This window comes from Convolutriloba macropyga, chromosome 12 (genome assembly GCF_964194025.1).
Source record: "Convolutriloba macropyga chromosome 12, txConMacr16.3, whole genome shotgun sequence".
Taxonomy (NCBI): domain Eukaryota; kingdom Metazoa; phylum Xenacoelomorpha; order Acoela; family Convolutidae; genus Convolutriloba; species Convolutriloba macropyga.
The window spans coordinates 35,158,416-35,179,748 of record NC_134479.1 but is presented as its reverse complement, the minus strand read 5'-3'; the positions used below and the strand labels follow the sequence as shown (position 1 = coordinate 35,179,748).

At 33.9% G+C, this 21,333-nt stretch overlaps 1 protein-coding gene across 3 annotated transcripts in view; it reads right to left on the bottom strand.

Annotated features, from left to right (window-relative positions):
- The window catches only part of LOC142350364 (CMP-N-acetylneuraminate-beta-galactosamide-alpha-2,3-sialyltransferase 4-like), a 64,162-nt gene extending 43,235 nt beyond the window's left edge, over nucleotides 1–20,927 (bottom strand). The window contains exon 1 of one of the 3 annotated variants that reach the window (XM_075402205.1): nucleotides 20,664–20,927. The gene's annotated coding sequence lies outside the window, so the exon portion shown is untranslated. Of the gene's footprint in view, nucleotides 1–20,019; nucleotides 20,521–20,663 lie in introns of those variants that run through there. The other 2 variants (XM_075402203.1, XM_075402204.1) reach the window with 2 other exon arrangements.
- Nucleotides 20,928–21,333: the final 406 nt, after the last annotated feature.

Here is a 21,333-nt window from a genome sequence, read left to right as displayed (position 1 = left end):
TTAACGGTATTATATTTTTTTGAAATAACAGCAGAAAGTTCAGCAAATTCCTCTTAAGGTCCGTGCTACTCACACTTCAAATGCTTAAAACCTATATGCAAACATTGTTATTAGCTGTAGAATAATTAATTATACTTTGTAAATCAAAATTAAAGAAAGTTTCAAAAATATTACTGCAATGAACAAAGGAAATTACACTAAAACAAAGTAAAACGAGCAAATTAGAACTTAAAATCTGATCTGATTTTCTACTTGAACAACAAAAGTTAGGCTTGCAAAAACAGAGGAAAATCTTACAATGGTAACTTTGTCTTGCAAGACTGACAAGATGAACAAGAATGACTCACTCCTGGATGATCTTCGCGCTGTTTAAATAGTTCTGATTAATTAATTGACATCATTTCGTGAATTTTTGACGTACAAATCACGATCACTTTGTCGTCGCTTATGCATGCAAATTTTAAAAAATTGGTCTCTAAGATGAAATCCCTTAGAATTTCTAAATTCAAAATGCTCAATCACTAAAAGCTATGTATTTTCAGAGAAAAATACCCTCTCAAGCAAATTCATTTTATAACAATGTTTGATGGGACAATTGGATTACTCAATTTTACACTTTTTCAAAAAAGAACTGCAAAAGATACTAAGTTTGACGAAATAACCAGTCATTGCTCATTACAGAAACTTAGCTTACCAAATTTAAATTCAGCAGCAGTATTTCAGCAGAAATAAGCAGTAGAGTTGCAGTAGAATTTGATATAAAGCTCTGATTACGAAAATTCTTTTTACGTTTCATTTTCGGTGCAGTACAATTTCATTCCTTTACAAAATAACAGCTCATCAAACCGACTTTTTTATAACTATACAGAAAACAGTTTTATACAACAACATTAACATCAGTTCTCTGCTGAAAATATAAACTTACAATTGATACCAGAGCAAAACTGTGAATTATCTTGCAGGATTCGGACAGATTCTTCCGAGAAATTGTTATCTTGTAAATTCTGTCAGAAAAACTGTTATCTTGCAAAATCTGGCACAAAATTGGTTATCTTACAAGATATGCCAGAAAATGGCCATCTTACAACCTTCCTGCAAAAACAACAGTGTACGTCTCGGTCATGCTGTGATTTGATTTGCGTATATTTTCTTTAACATAATTTTTTTCATCAAATTAATTGAAAATCAGTAGGTAAGTTTTCAATAAAAATTTTTTAATTAATTGAAATTGAAATAAATTTTTACTACTGCCAAAAAAGTACTACTTTCTATTTTCATTATTTTCTGCTAAAATCAGTTCTTGAGTTAAAGCAATTATCAATCTAAAATTGCTACTAAATTTTTTTTACCTTCGAATCTTCAGACGGTACTTGATTATTTTTTATTACTCTACTACGGACATTTAGCTAAGAACAATTTGGTAAAAAAAACCGGTTATCTTGTAAGATTCTAGTAGAAGTGAATGGTTATCTTGCAAAATTCTGGCAGAAATCTTGCAAGAATATATTTAAGATTCGGGCAACATTCTAGCAGAATTTTGCAAGATAACCATACGAAAACTATTGGGGCAGTATTTAAAACCAATTGAGGTGCAGTGAAAGTTTTTAATTGTTTTTTTGAAAAGCCATAAATACTTTAGTTTTCGTTTACAATACTGTGTGCTCTCAATGTGGTTTTCGAAAAATTTTCCTTTTCTATTTAACTGTAATAAAATAAATCAGAAACAGCAGCCCCATGATAAGCAGAAATTTGTAGTTGGAGCTATAATAAATTCTGATCTGAACGCAGTACAGCTCTTGTTGATTGATACAAAATCTGAATCCCCAAAGATCTTGCAAGGCAAAGTTTATCTTGCACATCTCACAAAGTTTTTCATGCTAATGAATTTTGTACTGGTTTATTCTACCAAATATATCTTTTAGCCTTTTTTGAAATCATATCTAACAAAACGTGAGTCTGTGAAGAAGCGTAATTGTTTCGCCCTTTTCTTTAAAAATTAAATTTCTCTTGTGTTGGGTGGGACGGCAAAAGTGCTAAAATGAACGAAAATTGATCCTGGTTTCTAAAGGGCGTCTCTTGTGCAATATAAGTTTGCAATGAGCTGCAGTAAAATTCTTACTTAAATTTTCAGAGTTGTAAACCATTTCTCTTGGTCGAATATGCCAGGGGTGTATTCAATTGTCGAAAGGGAAAAATATTCATTTATTTGAGGAAATTAGACGATAAAAATAATGTAATAATTATTTATAAAATGATTTTAAAATGTTTTTCTGCATAGCCGCAGCTGCTCTATGCGGCTACAGAATTTTGAGTTTCATTAAAAATATAAAACCAACAAAACTCTCATTTGTAACAAAAATTTTGAAATTGCACGCAAAATATTTATTTTTAGAAATAAACAAATTTTTGCCTTAAAAATCAAAATTGAATACAATTGCCGGCTAGTCAAATGGCATTGGAGATAACAGAAATACGTACCATCTCAAAATAAGAATTAGTTAGGAGTGATTTGCTTTACCAATTCCAGTTTTTGATAACCAAAACCAGAAAATATAAAATTTGTTTTTATTTTTCGTTGAATTCCGTCAGCTGCTAACGTCTCCTGCCCTTAGTATGAAAGATTAACAATTTCCATTTCCATAATAGAATATTTCGACTGCAGTCATAAAATTTGTTACGTTGCGAGTGTTGGAATTATTCGCGGAAAAAGTGTGAAAAATGATCGAGAAAATGCTATTTGGAAAAATATTTTCATAGCAATAACCGTAGTTTGTATATTTTTTACGACCTATGCAAATTTTTGATGAATATATGCAGCTGTTCCGTCAGTAAAAAAGACAATAAAACAAATTGGCGTGTGAAAACTTGATATATTTTACGCGCGCCTCACATCGTAAAACTCGTACTAGCGGAAATGAAAAATTTGGAATGTGAAAAGAAAATTGAATGCAATATGTTTCTCGGAATTTTGGTTCAGAAATTATTCCCAGAATTAATTCCCATATGCTTGTTATGCTGATATGGTACCTCTATATCACGCACAATTAAATAAAAACTTTATGTGTGTACCTCGAGAGTAGCTTTTTTCACAACTACTACTCTATGGTTCGGAACCAGTGATTATGTAAAGTAGTTGCTTGAGTCTATTTATGCTATGACTTTCAAAGTTTCTCAAAAACAAGTAATACACCTGAAAGCTCTATGCAAACACGATTTCGCAGCAAAAAACAAAAACATACCCGATTCAAAACCATTATCAAACCAGACAAGTTTTTGAAAAAAAATCGATTCCAGCAATTTGGCAGAATTATTGAAAAATATCAAAAAATAGCGCCGTTTATAAATAGCTTCAGAAATGCGCCGTTTATATTTGAGCTTCCAAAGAACCATAAAATGCGCCCAAATACTGTAAATATTGTAATATTTTGCAGTACATTTTTCAAATTAAACCAGAAAATGGTTAGCCAATTGCACACTATACTTTGAGCTTGATCAAGGAGTAAAAATTGCTACTAATTGAAGTAACGTAAAAATTTAAGGAATGCTATAAAAACACTTAATACAACAATTAGAAAACATATAATGAATTTGACTGGATTGGGTAATAAGGGAATAGTTGTTTCCGCCCCCTTTTTTTGAGAGGAACTATATGTTCAACTGGGTTTTTCTTTGTTCAGTCATTTTCGCCGATCGATATATTCTTCGTACATGATTGTGAGTGGTGTCATTAGAAAACTTGCCCATCTCAGAAGTTCAAACCAAAAAAAACTTTTTTAATTTTGCTGTTCCCGAGGAGTTGCGAGGGTCTAAAATTTTTTAAAGTTTAGCTTAATTTCAGTTTTAATTCACATTTTTTGAAACTTTGCTTAAAATTTGATCAATTTTGGCTAAAGTATGAAAAAACTGTTTGAACCAACTTTTTGCAAAATTTTCTGTATTTTCATAACTTTCTTCTTTCATAAAAATCAACTATGCCTATTCGGACCACTTTGTCCAGTTGGACAGATAGTGCTGACATAAAAACCTTAGAAAAATCTCTGGAAAAAACATTTTTGCCGTCTTTCGCTAATTTATTTCGACATATAAAAAAGAGCATAGCTTATTTTTGATATAATAACAAATTTGTTTGCCAAAAAAGCTATAATGCAATTGTTTAGAGCATGGTTTTTAATGCCCGCGCTGCAACAGAATGTCATGTTTCGGTCTCATCCCTGGTTTTTGCAATTAACAAAAAAGTATATGGATTTTATTTTGGGTCTCCGTTTTCTAAATTTTTTTTTGCAATTTTTTCATCCCTTTTAAGGGCAAGTCTGATTTCATATGAAATGATCAGGTAATAAGAAGTCCCATGATTGTTCAAAAAATGTTCAGTAAATTAATATTGTTTTTTTTTGGTAACGGTCATGATTTTTTGGCTTAAAGAATTTATTTTTGTAAGTATTTAATGAATTTCCTTAGTTTTGCCGAAGTTTGGTAGTCTTTTTATCATGACTAATTAACCAACTTTTTAACCAACTTTTAAATTCTTATTGAAACAGCTATTGTAGAAACTATCTAACACTTTCAGTTGATACAAAATAATTTTTTTGGTAATAAAACTCGATAACTATCTAAAATTCATCATTCTTTGATGTATTGACTATTAGGTCAAATTAGTTATTTCGGTAAAATTTGGAACAATTGTTTTTTAAAATGAGAAGCGACGAGAACACAACAAGTCTTGGTCTAGTTTTGGATTATTGTATTTCAAAACCTATTTCGACTCTAATGGTGCGTTGTACATATTTTTTTTCAATAAATTTTCCAATTTGTTTTTTTTTATTTTAGTTACACATCAGAATGATTTCAGATCAAATTTTAACCGATGGTGGACAGGTTGAATTTCGAGTGCTTATGAAGCACAATAAATTATAATTTTAGCGAAAAGCAGGTGGTTTCTTTACTTCAACACCGCTTGCCGAAAATTGTTCGTGTAATTTTGGTCTTCCTGTATTACTTCTAAAGTTGTATTCCTTTTTTACTCTCACTGATGGCATGTCCGATTGGCTTCAAAAAAATAACAAGTTATTTTTCTAGTTTTTTTGAAAGCTCGTTTCTGCGACTTTTTGGCGTAGTCTCAGCAAAGGGAGGGGTTGCAGTCCCTTTCAGCTGAATAATAACGTAGTTTCCATTGCTGTTTTTTTAATTTAAATACATTGTTTTTCGGTTTTGGTACTAAAAATGTTTTTCAATTTTTTAAATTTATTTTGTAACTTTTCCCATTTTTGAGGGTCCATTTTGCTGTCTTGTCTGATCACCACATAAAGGCAAAATAATGACGAATGGCATATCACATCAATGGCCATGAAAGAAAACTTAATTGATTTTGTTCAATGTTTTCAGTGAGTAGGTTGTGATTTTATAGGATTCGACACCATTTCCTTCGAAATAAAATTGAATTCCTAATTTTTGTCAGTAATTGTCGTCTCTTTTTGTAGATAATGACAGATGTCATTGTCTTCTTATAGATGTAGGAATTACGATTGATCTATCTTCAGATTTCAGTTGATATTTAATGGTTTTCATATATGAAATTGTTTTTCCCAAAAATATAAAATTACTTTTTTCAAAATGTGCCGCTCCTGTCTTTTTTGTGTACGTGTTAACAAGTGTCCTAAAAGACGGGTTCCATGTTTTTCTAGTGAAGAACAATTTAATTTGTTTTGTTGAAGTTCTATTTGACTCCGTTTTGATTTTGTTATCAGGTATTTTTTATTTGAGTTTGTAGGAATACTTTTGTATTTTGTATTTTTGAGCAAAAATTGTATTTTTGAGCAAAAAATTAATGTTTGAAAGTTTTCTATCTTTCATTCATTTGATGGACAATTGAGCCAAAAAGTGGATGAGTGGTATGGAACCATTATGTGCGAACGAACATTACCAAGCCTCCTTGTTGATTTGTAAGGTAAACAATTGCTGCTTTTTATTGGTTCTAAATATAAGAAGGACAAAAACTATTTTGATCTTTGCTTTTAACACAGTGTTTTGGAAGCTTGTAAGCAATTTGAAGCTCATTAGAAAAGATTTACAAATTCTTTAATCAATATTGTATGAAGAAAACTTCGTTCATAAAATAACAAAATCTGTAATTAGTAAAAAAAAGTTCATTAGTTTAAAGGACTTTTATTATTATAAAGGACTTTAGTTAAAATTTTATTAATATAAAGGACTTAAGTTTAAAAGTTATTTAACAAACAGTTTCCGCCATCTTCCATAGTTATTGAAATTTAATTCTCATCATTTTAAGAGCAATTTTGCACTTTTAATTGTCGAATTTTATATTGCATAAATAGAACAATCATTTGAGAGAATTGCAGAAAATTTTAGAGACAAAGAATTTTGCTGTAATTGAGGAATTGTTCCTCCTCCGTTGATTTTTTGTCTAATCAGTAACAGAAATGTCTAATCTGCTAAGTTGTCAACAAGTTTCAATTGGCGCTGACCACTTGCATTAGGTTTTCTACGTTACACCTATTCTAGCTCAATTGGTTGAGGATTTTTCAAAAATCGAATTAATATGGTTTTATTTTTATCTTTGAAAGTGGCTTATTTTGAAAATGTTGGAATCAATTTTTGACAAATGTATATAGTTCCATCACATTTAGTTGATATTTTTAATTTTCATCTTTTGCGTTTTTTCTCCAGTTTATCCCGTTTCTTGAATAAACAATTTTTTGTATGTAAACTTTGATTTCTATAATAGGGGAAAAAAGAAGGAACTACTTATGATCTCCTTCAACTCTGCTCCGTTTTTTTTAAATGAAATTTGGGTTTTTTTAAACCTGCCTTCTCCAATTGATTTAAAACCCAGGTCGAGGTGTGCGTTAATGATCAGACCCATCCAGACTAAAATCGGTCATGATCAGACCCATCCAGACGATAATCTGCCATGATCAGACTTTAGCTCGTTTTTGATACGTGCTCGTTTTTCACTCGTTTTTATTGTTGCCATGATCAGACCCATCCATACCATAGTCAGCCATGAAGAGACTTTAGCTCGTTTTTAGAAATTATGCTCGTTTTTACCTCGTTTTAAAACTTTTTGCTCCTATTAACCGCGTTTAAAAATTTCTGCTCGTTTATTATTTTTTTTCAGTAAGAAAGAACTCCAAAGTCTGGTTATAGAGTTAGTTTTTAATTATGAAACAACTTTTAAGAACAAAGTTTTCTCTGGGACTTGTAAATTAAGAGGAAAAATTGACAATTGACGACTGATATATTTTTTGTAAGAATAAAAAAAACAGTTGGGTTGTTACATAATAATAGTAAAAAAAATAATAATAATAATAAATAAAGTCATTTCTTTTTGCAGCGTGACTTGATGATATTGCATACTTAGGCTTAAGAAGTAAACACAAAATTTTAAACCTATAACAATTTTTGACGGTTTTTGATAAGTAACGTCCTCTTTGAAGATTTAGTCACACTTTAGTACATAGAAATGGTGAATTTTTCTGTGAGTAGATTCATTTTGAATCATTATCAGGTATGAAGTAACACAAAAACCAACTGTCTGAGGTCTGTTGAGAGTAAAAAACACGTAGTCCCTGCAAAATAGTCAATCATACGTTTTGTGTTCCGCTAACATAACGTTTTCACGGATAAAATTTGTACCTTTCTAAAATCGTAAACCGTAACATTTCTCAACCTTCGAATCCGTTTTAAACTCATCCTATAACAGGACGGCACACCTATCGTTTTTAATTGTCTGATCATTAACGCACACTTCGACCTGGGATCTGATTGAAGAATTAAGCTATAAAAATACATAATCATGAGTTATTGGATATTCTGTTTGTATTTTTGATTTCGACTTCTTAGTTTCTTCTTCTGAGTTCGTAGGCAAACCATTAACACAATGTCTAGGAACTGCTTTTTTTGCTATTTTTATCGTGTAAACTGATCTTAGCAATTTGCGTTTGCACGTTAATGTCAGTGTTTTCTTAATCTGAATTTTTTTGCAATTGAATGCTCTTGCTGAACTTCAAGTCTCTATGAAAAGCCGATATATACTGTTCAATAATTTAAAATGCTATCAGTTTTTCATTTCTAATTTTAACAAAAGTTGTGCACACTTTTGCGCCAAAAAAACGGCTATAAATTGAGCTTTGTCAACCTCGGTTGTTCTCCTTAATTGGGGTCGTAATCCTTATTTTTTTTCCGAATGTAATTCATCTATGCACCATAGTTTGGCTAATATTGCTGATATTTTGCCGATTTAACGTTCCTTTACGGATCCCAAGCTCATAACTTCAAGTTTCTTTTTTTCACAGTAAATAAATAGTGACAATACAGTAGGGCAGAAAACAATCGATGGCCACAATTGAAGTAATTAGTAATTAAGAATATAGTTAGTCCTGGTTTTATGACAGGTCATAGCAGTAGATTGAGACAATATAATTATAAAAGTGCTCTAATTTTTCATCTTTTTAGAGAAAATCACGTTTATTATTAGCCAAACACATCTCATTTTTGTTGCCTAACCGATATAAGTTACAGGTAAGTTGTAAATTTTTCTCTAAAACTATAAGCTATAATTAATATGCCATGGAGTAAACAACAATGACCATTCGTTATAAGAACATACCTGAACAAATTCTATGTCAATCCTGTGTGACTCAAAATATTGTCTAATGTTGAAATGAAACAATAGATCATGTTTAATTAATTTTCGAAAAGAAATGTGAAAAGTTTTTTAGCATGAACTGGGTTTCTCTGGCAAACTTGAGCGAAATTTGTACAATTTAAACTGGCTGCAGACGCTAGTTTTAGTTACAAACTCAACTGTAGCCACCAAATGTGAAAAAAAAACAAAATCACGAATTACAGTATACACGAAACGTTTTGCTTTATCATTTTAAAACAATTTACCTCAATGCTAAGAAAAACTATAATGATTTCATCACATTGAAGTACAATTTTAAAAAACATAATAAATAAACCAAAATTGTCATGTTTTTTGGTTCTTCGATAGTACATCAGGCAATATAAAATTGATTCAATAATTGTTAGCTATCTTACCCTTGTTTGGGTATATTCTTACATTTCCAATTCAAGAGTTGAAATCAAAGCAATCAGTTCCTTTTGTAACAAAATGCCTGTCACCGGTCGATATCAGCTGAAATAAAACAAAATAAACGTTAACCTTAGGAGCCAAATTAAGAAACTGCAGTTTCATTTGAAAAATTTATAATCCATCCCCCTATCCAAGGTTCCTGAAAATTAATGAAAAAGTGTCAATTTCTATATCTCCCTTCAAAATAAACTCTTAGGAACAAACCACTAGCAGTTCAGGGAGGAGCAGTTTGTCAGATTCCTCAACTGGTTTAATACAGCAGATAAGTGAACTTGCAATCAACGATGACATATCTTGTTTCCTGATTCCAGTTGGAACTATCCTTTTTCATCCAGACAAAAAAGATAATTTATATAAAGTTTCCACCTTGGAGCACGACTTGGTCAGTCCAAGGTAATGTACTTTTTGTGGGGTCCAAACTACAAGGAATGGGTGTGGTCTAACTCATTTCAGGCACATTCACAATTCACTGAACGTTTGTCAACAGTGAAAAACATACCCAAAGGTCCATCTACCCGCACAGACGAGTTGGTTCAGTCTGCAACCCTGGGAATTGATTCACCAGGCCCCAGTGACATTTCAACGAGTTACCAGATTTGATAATTGTTTGCAGTAAAAAATATTCCAATGCTTCGCTATATCCCTGTGAAATTTCTTAGGCCATTATCCCGGACCATTACGATAATCATAGAAGACTAGATATCAAATCCTGATTGTGTTGATTACTGGAAGAAGTCTCTCGCAGTTAGCAAATATCTTTTGCGTGCTTCCAACAGAGGGGATAAAAACATAGAGAGAAGCAGGAAAAACAAATGATGAATAGATTTGAGCGTTGGCGATTTGAGCGATCAAAAAAAAACAAAAAAAAATAAAAGAAACAACACAATGGAAGCGCTTGCCTCCCAATTGAGAGCACAATTCGGTCCTGCGCCAAAGATTTGATCACCGGAGGGAATAGCACCCGAGAACAGAAAAACCCTCATTGAACTGGAAAAACTGCATCCAGCGGAAAACGAGACTCTTGATCTGCTGGAAGACTATAGCTGCCAAGCTTTTCAATTGGATGAAGCAAAGCTTCTTTTACAGCTTCAATCTTGTTAGAATTTCTTAGCAGTTGGGTCGTCCAAAATTTATCCAAAGCTTCCTATCCACGCAATCAACTGTTCATTTTCCGATCAAAACAAGCGTGCAAGGAAATACCTAACCAAATTAGCGAGCTGGTCCAGCAGAAGCCAGCTCGCAAAATTCGTGGCTCCAGTTTTTTGTAGTTCCTCTTTTAACAGTATTGACAAAAAAGAGAATTGATTCTAGATCTTTTGCTGTAAGTGGTTTTTATTGGCGCCTCGTAGCCAAGTGCATTGCAGAGGAAGCATTTTTCGAGGTGGTTTAATCGTTTCAAGCAAAGCACATCGGTTTTGCTGTCAGGTGAAGAGCCAAGAGCATAGTACATACAAGAAAAAAGAAATTGGAAAAAGGAAGAGAACAAAAATAGGTGTCATACTCCAAATGGATTTCAGAAATGCCTTTAATTTGGTGAAACGCAGTCATTTCTTCTGTCAACGAAAAGTTGATGCCTAGTATGATGACTTTTGCAGCTTGTTGTTACTGGAAACATAGAGATTTGTTCTGCATCAGCTCAACTGTTAACTGTCAGTCAGTAGTGCTACAAGGGGATCCAGTGGGTCCACTTTTGTTTTCACTGGCCGTCTTGGCTCCTATCGAAAAAATCGAAAGTTCCTCTGGCTTTCGATTTGTTTGGGGGTTTTCAAAGACAGTTCATAAAACCCTCAAAAGAATCGCTACTCTGGCTGATAACAGAAGTTTGCAGCCGGAAGGGATGTCGTTAGCTTTCAGTAGGTTATTTCAATCAGTCTCTGCTACAGCAATTCGGGGGTCCTCAATCTGGCTCTTTGCACGGGGATGAGATAATAGGCACGTAATAAACGCGAGCAAATCTTTGAATCCCTATCCCACCAGTTAGGAGGCGAATCAGCTTTAAGGAATGCACAGCCATGAGTTGGGACAAATTATACTGATGAGTTTTTGACAATGCACCCAATGAGTGTGGAAAAAAAATACTATGCTTTGTCATACGGGTTGTAATTCAGTGGCGGGGAAAATTTGAATGCAAGAACAGAAGTATTACCTCAAACAATTCTTTCAAGAAAGAAGCGAATGTGAATCCATTGGTGATTAGGGCTGAACTCCTGATAATAACAATGATCGTTTATGATCCAAGATGTTTTAATTGTAATTTTTTTCTTCCCCAAAAAAATTTTTTAGCAATGAATAGATTGTTGTGTTTGTTGAAAAATCTAAGCTTTTGATAGAAAAATTACTGAGCTTCAAAAAATTTTGTGTTTTTCTGAACATGAAAGATCTAATTGTTTCTGAACAAATAAAAGCAGTGCCAACTTTCGACGGTTTTTGCTGTTATTCTAGATCTGACAATAGGAAAAATTTGAAGATCCCAATCGATCGAGTTATTAGTCTATTGATTGCGAATTGTTTTCAGTATAATTTCACAACCAAAAAGTGGTCCTTGTTTATATAATTTTTATTGATTGAAAAGTCTGTCGGCAGTACTAATTCACAAAACAAAAAACTGCATATAAAATCTTCCAGCTTTTTGTCATCCACACCCTGATATGCAGCAAAAAACATTTTTCTCAAAAAATAAGAAATTGTAATACTCAAGTTGTATTTCCACATTTCCAAAATGATTTTTTTGCCGATCAAAATTTATCTATTTAATAGTTACTTGTTTTTCATAAATTATTTTTGTAGATATAGGCAAGCATGCCTCCCATTTAAAAAAACTTGTGTAGGAATAGGATGATCAGCAGATCAAGTTCTTGTTGTATACTTTGGATCCATTTTTCAATCCGCTGTTCTTATAAAAAGTCTTCATTCCGCTGTCCATAAACCAGCTGAAGAAAGTTCATTTATTAGGGCAACTGAAGAATTTGGCAAAAATGCAACGAAACCTCCTCAAAGAAAAACTCAGGAAGAAATTGACGACTCAGCTTACGCCAATTTGTTTGGAGAACAAAATTCCATTAGAGAAGAAGCTCGTTTTAAATTTTTGTCTCTACCACGGTCTGGTGCCTGGTTATCCACTGCACCTAATCCAGCTCTCGGACTACACCCATCTCACATTGAGTTCTGTGTTCCTCTTAAAAACCGACTGGGAGTAAAATTGTAAGAGAACGAGGGAAAAAATCGTTTTTGTGAGCATCAGAATCTAGATTTAATGGGCAATCATGCCGTGTCGTGCCACGGTCGGGATGATATGATTTTTTGTTACAATCGTATACGAGAGAAAATTATATCAGCTTGCCCGGGAGCATTTTGTCTCCCTTATGTGTACAGAAGTTTTTACTAACCGAAAAAAAAGCTCCAGACTAGGCCACATTTTCTTATCTCCAAGGAATGCCGGTCAGCCCGCAGTATTGGACGTTACCGTCGCTACTTGCAGTCCAGCCTTATAATAAATGCGTCGGAGAAGAATGATTTTGCCCTGTCAGCTGCTGAGGACAGGAAGTCCGAATAGAACGCCCAGAAATGTAGTGGAGCTGGAATTCACTTCATTTCTGTGGCTTTCGAGTCGTTTGGGGGATTTAAAAAGACAATTCAAAAGACCCTCAAAAGAATCTCTACTCTGGCTGATAACAGTAGTTTGCAGCCGGAGAGGACGTCGATAGTTTTCAGTAGGTTATCCCAATCAGTCCTGTTACAGCAATTCGGGGGTCCGCAAGCTTGCACTTTGCAAGGGGTGCGAGATTATAGCCACATAATAAGCGCTAGCAAATCTTTGAATCCCTATCCCACAACTTAAGAGGCGAGTTGGCTTTGAGGAATGCGCAGCCATTAGTGGGGACAATCTATACTGTGGAGTTTTTAACAATTCACCCAATGAGCGTGGAAATCAAAATAATATGCTTTATTATACGGGTTGTAATTCAGTGGCGGGAAAAATCTGAATGCAGGAACAGAATTAAAACCTCAAACAGTTTCAAAAAAGAAGCGAATGTGAATCCATTGATGATTGGGGCTGAATTTCTGATAATAACAATGAACTAAGATGTTTTAAATGTAATTTTTTTCTTCCCCAAAAAATTTTTAAGCAATGAATAGATTGTTGTGTTTGTTGAAAAAATCTAAGCTTTTCATGGCAAAATTACTAAGCTTCAACCAATTTTTTGATATTCTGGACATGAAACATCTTATTGCGTCTAAACAAATAAAAGCAGTGCCAACTTTTGAAGGTTTTTGCTGTTATTCTAGATCTGACAAAAGGAAATATTAGAAGAACCCAATCGATCGCGTTATTAGTCTATTGATTGCGTATTGTTTTCAGAATAATTTCCCACCCCAAAAAGTTGTCCATAATCCAAAAATTGTTATTGAAAGAAATACATTGGCATTACTAATTAAAATTGGTTTTTTTAAAAAGGTGTAGCAATAGGATGATCAGCAGATCAAGTTCAGGCTGTATACGTTGGCCCCATTTTTCAATCCGCTGTTCTTATAGAAAGACTAACAAGCCATAATCCAGCAAAAAAAATCATATGTCAGGGCAATTGAGGAATCCGGCGAACTGCAAGGACATCCCTCTCAAAGAAAAATTTAGCAAGAAATTGAAGACTCAGCTAACGCGAACTTGTTTGGAAAACAAAACTTCACCCGAGAAGAAGCTCGTTTTCAATAATTTTCTCTACCGCAGTCTGGTGCCTGGTGATCCACTGCACCTAATCCAGCTCGGGGGTTACACCCATCTCCCATTGAGTTCTGTGTTCCTCTTAAATATAGACTGGGAGTTAAATTGTACGAGAACCAGAGAAAATATATTGTTTGTAAGACTCAGACACTAGATTTAATGGGTGATCATGCCCTATCATGCCATGGTTGGGATGACATTATCTCTTGTCACAATCGTAAACGATAAAAAATTAAATCAGCCTAATTAGGAGCTTCTTTTTCTCCCATATGTGCACTGAAGTTTTAAATCACCAAAAAACTACAGACCGGGCCATATTTTCTTATCTCTAAGGTATGCCGGTCAATCAGTAGTATTGGACGCTTCCGTCACTCCCTTGCAGTTCGGCCTTATCATAAATACGTCAGAGAGGAGTGGTTTTGCCTTGTCAGCTGATGAGGACAAGAAGTACGAAGAGAACGCCCAGAAATGTAGTGGAGCCGGAATTCACTTCATTTCTCTGGCTTTCGAAACATTTGGGGGATTTTTAAAGACAGTTCATAAGTCCCTCAAAAAGATCGCTACTCTGGCTGACAACATAAGTTTACAGCCGGAGGGGTTGTCGTTAGCTTTCAGTAGGTTATCTCAATCAGTCTCTGTTACAGCAATTCGGGGGTCCGCAATCTTGCTCCTTACAAGGGGTGCGAGATTATAGGCTCATAATAAACGCGAGCAAATCTTTGAATCCCTATTCCACCAGTCAAGAAGCGAGTCAGCTTTGAGGAATGTGCAGCCATGACTGGGGACAATCTATATTGATGAGTTTTTTGACAATTCACCCAATGTGCGTTGAAATCAAAATACTATGCTTTATAATAGGGGTTTTAATTCAGTGGCGGGAGAAATCTGAATGCAAGAACAGAAGTATTACTTTAAACGATTTTTTCAAGAAGGAAGCGAGTGTGAATCCATTGGTGATTGGGGCTGAACTCCTGATAATAACAATAATCGCTTATGAACCAAGATTTTCTAATTGTAAATCTTTTTCCCCCAAAAATTTTTTTAACAATGAAAAGATTGTTTTATTTGTCGAAAAAAAACCTAAATTTTTCATAGCAAAATTACTGAGCGTCAACAAATTTTGTGTTATTCTGAACATGAAACATCTAATTGTGTCTGAACAAATGAAAGCAGCGCCAACTTCCGAAGGTTTTTGCTGTTATTCTAGATCTGACAATACAAAAAATTGGATGATCACAATCGATCGCGTTATTAGTCTATTGATTGCATATTGTTTTCAGGATAATTTCCCACCCAAACAGTGGTCCTTGTTAAATTTATTTTTAATGAGTGAAATTTTGTCGGCAGTACTAATTGACAAAACATAAAACTGCAAATAGAATTGTTCAAATTTTTGTCAACCTCAACCTGATATGCCATAAAAACTTTTTACTTTGAAATTATAAGAAATTGCAATTTTAGAGTTGTTTATTATGTAAAATTTTGACCATGACTTCCAAATTGCTTGGTATTTCCAAATTGATTTTTTCGGCGATCAAAACTTATCTATTTAAATTTTATTTTTTTTTAAAATTATTTTTGTAAATCTAAGCAAGCACGCCTCCCAAGAAACAAAAAAGATATAGCAATCGAATGATCAGCAGATCAAGTTCAGGTTGTATACGTTGGCTCCATTTTTCAATCCGCTGTTTATATAGAAAGACTAACAAGTCATAATCCAGCAAAACATAATTCATTTGTTAGGGCAATTGAGGAATCCGGCGAAAATGCAACATCCCTCTCAAAGAAAAATACAGGTAGAAATTGACGACTCAGCTTTCGCAATTTTGTTCGGAAAAAAAAATTCCATTAGAGAAGAAGCTCGTTTTCAATCTATTTCTTTACCGCAGTCTGGTACCTGGTTATCCACTGCACCTATTCTAGCTCTGAGATTGCACCCGTCTCCCAGTGGGTTCTGTGTTCCTATTTAAAACCGACTGGGAAAAAAATTGTTTGAAGGCGAGAGATAATAACCTATTTGTTAGCATTGGACTTTAGATTGAATGGTCGAGCATGACGTGTCATGCCATGGTCGGGGTGATATGATCTCTTGTCACAATTCTATACGAAAAAAAATTTTATCAGCTTGCTCGGGAGCTGTTTTGTCTCCCATATGTGTACAGAAGTGCTTACTGACCAAAAAACTCAAGACTGGGCCACATTTTCTTTATCTCCAAGTAATGCTGGTCAACCAGCAGTATTGGACGTTACCGTCACTACCTTGCCGTCCAGCGTTATTATAAATGCGTCGGAAAACAGTGGTTTTGCCCTGTCAGCTGCTGAGGGCAGGAAGTTCGAATAGTACGTCCAGAAATGTAGTGGAGCCTGAATTCACTTAATTCCTGTGGCTTTCGAGTCGTTTGGGGGAATTTTTAAAGACAATTCATAAGACCCTCAAAGGAATCTCTACTCTGGCTGATAACTGTAATTTGCAGCCGGAGTGGATGTTGTTAGCTTTCACTAGGTTATCTCACTCAGTCTCCGTTTGAGATAACCTACTGAAAGCTAATTGAGATAACTGAAAGCTTTTTGAGATAACCTACATGACAGCAATTCGGGGAGCCGCAATCTTGCTCATTGCATGGGACGCGAGATTCTAGGCACATATAAAACGCGAGCAAATCTTTGAATCCCTATTCCACCAGTAAAGAGGCGAGTCGGCTTTTTGGAATGAGCAGCCATGAGTGGGGACAGTCTATACTGATGAGCTTTTGGCAATTCACCCAAAGAGCGTGGAAATCCAAATACAATGCTTTATCATACGGGTTGTATTTCAGTGGTGGGGAAATCTGAACGCAAGAACGGGAAGTTTTACCTCAAACAAGTTTTTCAAGAAGGAAGCGAGTGTGAATCTATTGGTGATTGGTGCTGAACTCCTGATAATAACAATGATTGTTTAGGAACCAAGATTTTCTAATTTTAAATATTTTTCATCCCCAAAAAACTTTTTAGGAATGAATAGATTGTTTTATTTGTCGAAAAAAAACCTAAATTTTTCATAGCAAAATTACTGAGCGTCAACAAATTTTGTGTTATTCTGAACATGAATCATCTAATTGTGTCTGAACAAATGAAATCAGTGCCAACTTCCGAAGGTTTTTGCTGTTATTCTAGATCTGACAATACAAAAAATTGGATGATCACAATCGATCGCGTTATTAGTCTATTGATTGCGTATTGTTTTCAGTATAATTTCCTACCCAAACAGTGGTCCTTGTTAAATTTATTTTTAATGAGTGAAATTTTGTCGGCAGTACTAATTGACAAAACATAAAACTGCAAATAGAATTGTTCAAATTTTTGTCAACCTCAACCTGATATGCCACAAAAACATTTTACTGAAATTATAAGAAATTGCAATACTTGAGTTGTTTATTATGTAAAATTTTGACCATGACTTCCAAATTGCTTGGTATTTCCAAATTGATTTTTTCGGCGATCAAAACTTATCTATTTAAATTTTATTTTTTTTAAAAAAATTATTTTTGTAAATCTAAGCAAGCACGCCTCCCAAGAAACAAAAAAGATATAGCAATAGGATGATCAGCAGATCAAGTTCAGTTTGTATACGTTGGCTCCATTTTTCAATCCGCTGTTTATATAGAAAGACTAACAAGTCATAATCCAGCAAAACATAATTCATTTGTTAGGGCAATTGAGGAATCCGGCGAAAATGCAACATCCCTCTCAAAGAAAAATACAGGTAGAAATTGACGACTCAGCTTACGCAATTTTGTTTGGAAACAAAATTCCATTAGAGAAGAAGCTCGTTTTCAATCTCTTTCTTTACCGCAGTCTGGTACCTGGTTATCCACTGCACCTATTCTAGCACTGAGATTGCACCCATCTCCCAGTGGGTTCTGTGTTCCTATTTAAAACCGACTGGGAAAAAAATTGTTTGAAAGCGAGAGATAATAACCTATTTATTAGCATGGGACTTTAGATTGAATGGTCGAGCATGACGTGTCATGCCATGGTCGGGGTGATATGATCTCTTGTCACAATTTTATACGAAAAAAAATTTTATCAGCTTGCTCGGGAGCTGTTTTGTCTCCCATATGTGTACAGAAGTGCTTACTGACCAAAAAACTCAAGACTGGGCCACATTTTCTTTATCTCCAAGTAATGCTGGTCAACCAGCAGTATTGGACGTTACCGTCACTACCTTGCCGTCCAGCGTTATTATAAATGCGTCGGAGAACAGTGGTTTTGCCCTGTCAGCTGCTGAGGGCAGGAAGTTTGAATAGTACGTCCAGAAATGTAGTGGAGCCTGAATTCACTTAATTCCTGTGGCTTTCGAGTCGTTTGGGGGAATTTTTAAAGACAATTCATAAGACCATCAAAGGAATCTCTACTCTGGCTGATAACTGTAATTTGCAGCCGGAGTGGATGTTGTTAGCTTTCGGTAGGTTATCTCAATCAGTCTCTGTTTGAGATAACCTACTGAAAGCTAATTGAGATAACTGAAAGCTTTTTGAGATAACCTACATGACAGCAATTCGGGGAGCCGCAATCTTGCTCATTGCAAGGGACGAGAGATTCTAGGCACATATAAAACGCGAGCAAATCTTTGAATCCCTATTCCACCAGTAAAGAGGCGAGTCGGCTTTTTGGAATGAGCAGCCATGAGTGGGGACAGTCTATACTGATGAGTTTTTGGCAATTCACCCAAAGAGCGTGGAAATCCAAATACAATGCTTTATCATACGGGTTGTATTTCAGTGGCGGGGAAAATCTGAATGCAAGAACGGGAAGTTTTACCTCAAACAAGTTTTTCAAGAAGGAAGCGAGTGTGAATCTATTGGTGATTGGTGCTGAACTCCTTATAATAACAATGATTGTTTAGGAACCAAGATTTTCTAATTTTAAATATTTTTCTTCCCCAAGAAACTTTTTAGCAATGAATAGATTGTTTTATTTGTCGAAAAAAACCTAAATTTTTCATAGCAAAATTACTGAGCTTCAACAAATTTTGTGTTATTCTGAACATGAAACACCTAATTGTGTCTGAACAAATAAAAGCAGTGCCAACTCTCGAATGTTTTTGCTGTTATTCTAGATCTGACAGTAGGAAAAATGGGAAGATCCCAGTTGATCATGTTTTTACTCTATTGGTTGGGTATTGTTTTCAGGATAATTTCCCACCCAAAAAGTGGTCCTGTTTCATTTAATTTTTATTGAATTGAAATAAAATTGTTCATTTTTTTTGTCAACTACGACCTGATATACAGTAAAAAACATTTTTCAAAACATTTTACAAATTAAGAAATTGTATTATTTAAGTTGTTTTTTTATGTAAAATGTTGACAATAATTTCCAAATTGCTTAGTATTTCCAAATTGATTTTTTAGCTGATCAAAATTTATCTAATTAAATTTTTTTTAATAAATTATTTTTGTAAATCTAATTCACACATACGTAAAAGTCGAGTTTTGCTAATATTGCTTCCAATACATTGATTTTTGATTCAATGTTTCAGGCCGCAATTAATTGTTTTGTTACCGGTTCTGATGTGCTATGTTACTCGAAGAAAAATGCCTTTTTGAAATCAACTAAGCTTATTTTTGGCATTGCTTAATTAGATATAGATGACGTAAGAAGATAACTTCACAAAACATGGCGTAGTCAAGTATCTTCTCCTTGGCTTTGAATAATGAAAACTTGTCTAAGTTTGTCAGATAATTTCTATTATTTGGTTTGTAATTTCCATTTTTGTGTCTTGTTTGCATTTTCTAAAATTATGTACTTACAAGTTGGAAAGAGTAATTCCTCTCATTTTTTTTGGCGCAAGTTGTGCAAATCTGAAGCAATTTCGATTTTAAATCATAGCCTCATGCATTTTTTTTAATTAAAAAAATGATTTCTTATCAAACGCTGATCGCAGTTTTGTTGAAAATTATTTCAGGAATTTCCAAGGTCAGGAAAGGATCCAACAATTTTCTTGCAACACAAGCAATTAACATTTGAAATTAACTAGAATTTGTAAGAGTTTCCGAATTGAACTTTGTTGGCGAATTTTTGGTTGGGTTGCTACATAACAATTTAGAAAGCCAATAAAAATGATTATAAAAAAAATTAAGCTTATAATAAATGAAAAACGGTGCATAAAATTATCTTTTGTTAAGACTTGTTGATCTGTGATTACTGAAATTTAAAAAAGATGGACGATAGTCAAGTTTTAATTATAGATTTTTGGGCAAATATAGGAAAATCTAATAATGGGAGCAGAGTTCGTGGGGAAATCAAAGAAAGGTTCAAATATTTACTGTCTGGGTATAGAGTAGTTAGCATATTGTTAAAAAGTTGTCGCCTGCGAATAAGCCACCAAAGAATCAAAAGTTAACGTGCATTCGAAAGCAAGTTGAACAGAAACAAAATCGTAATAAAGCCGCAAAAATAATCAGTGACACTTTCTGTTCTTCGTCAATTTTTTCAGCGTAAGTGTAATTAAGAACAGTGGCTATTTTGTCCGCTTAAAAAAGTATGAATAGCAATCTTAATATTTAAAAAAAAGCGAAAAAGAGTAAAGCTTAGCATCGTTCTTTATACATAGACTGCACAGTGAAAACGATAGACAGGAAATAAACGGTTAAGGATGATAAAACTTAATCTTAAAATAATCACCAAATATCCGAAAGACAAACAGACAAACACCATTCACTTTTACCCAACAACGGACGGGTATTTTCCCCCGTTTTTCATATCCCCTTTCTAAAGTCCACATAAATTTATTTATAGCTATTTGTACCTTTGCGGGCCATAAATGAAATTAAGAAAATTTAAGTTTACCTGAGAAAAATAGAACCAAAATAATATGCGATGTGCAATGAAAATAATAAGCAAAATATTGTTACCCAAAGGTGCTGTTATATATTCTGGGGGGCTGTTATATATTATTTTGGGGACAGTAGAAAATATACATGAAGTATGATAGGCCTTTGAGCGCGTTAATTGAAGTCGTTTATCAAAAACAAGCTGTATTGTCCGATTTGAAAAGCGTTTAAGCTGTAATTGTGAACATATTGTACTTTTAAACAATTTACTTTTATCAGCTTTCTCTTGAAAATTCTGTGAAAAGCGTGTACGCTAATTGCAAAACAATTTACCTCTAAAAGGTAGGCCCATTAAAATCAAACGTAATTTGTTCAAAAAGAACAATTTTTCCTGCTTCGTAAATCATTTGTAAAAAACTAAAAGAAAGCTTAAGAAGATTAAAAAAACAAAGAAACCAGCACAGCGAAAATTGTCCTCTTTTCCCGTTCTGACTATTAAAAATTTACAGGGTGGCAATAATTGTTTCCTATTTCGAATGAAAAATAGAAAAATAGATTGACTTTTTCTTCATCACAATAGGCAATAGAGAAAAAGTAAATTGCGCTCAAAATTTAAAAAAAAGACAAACCATGTGCTGTGTATTATTTGTATTATTGTGTTCAATTTAATTCAATTTAGTCAAGAA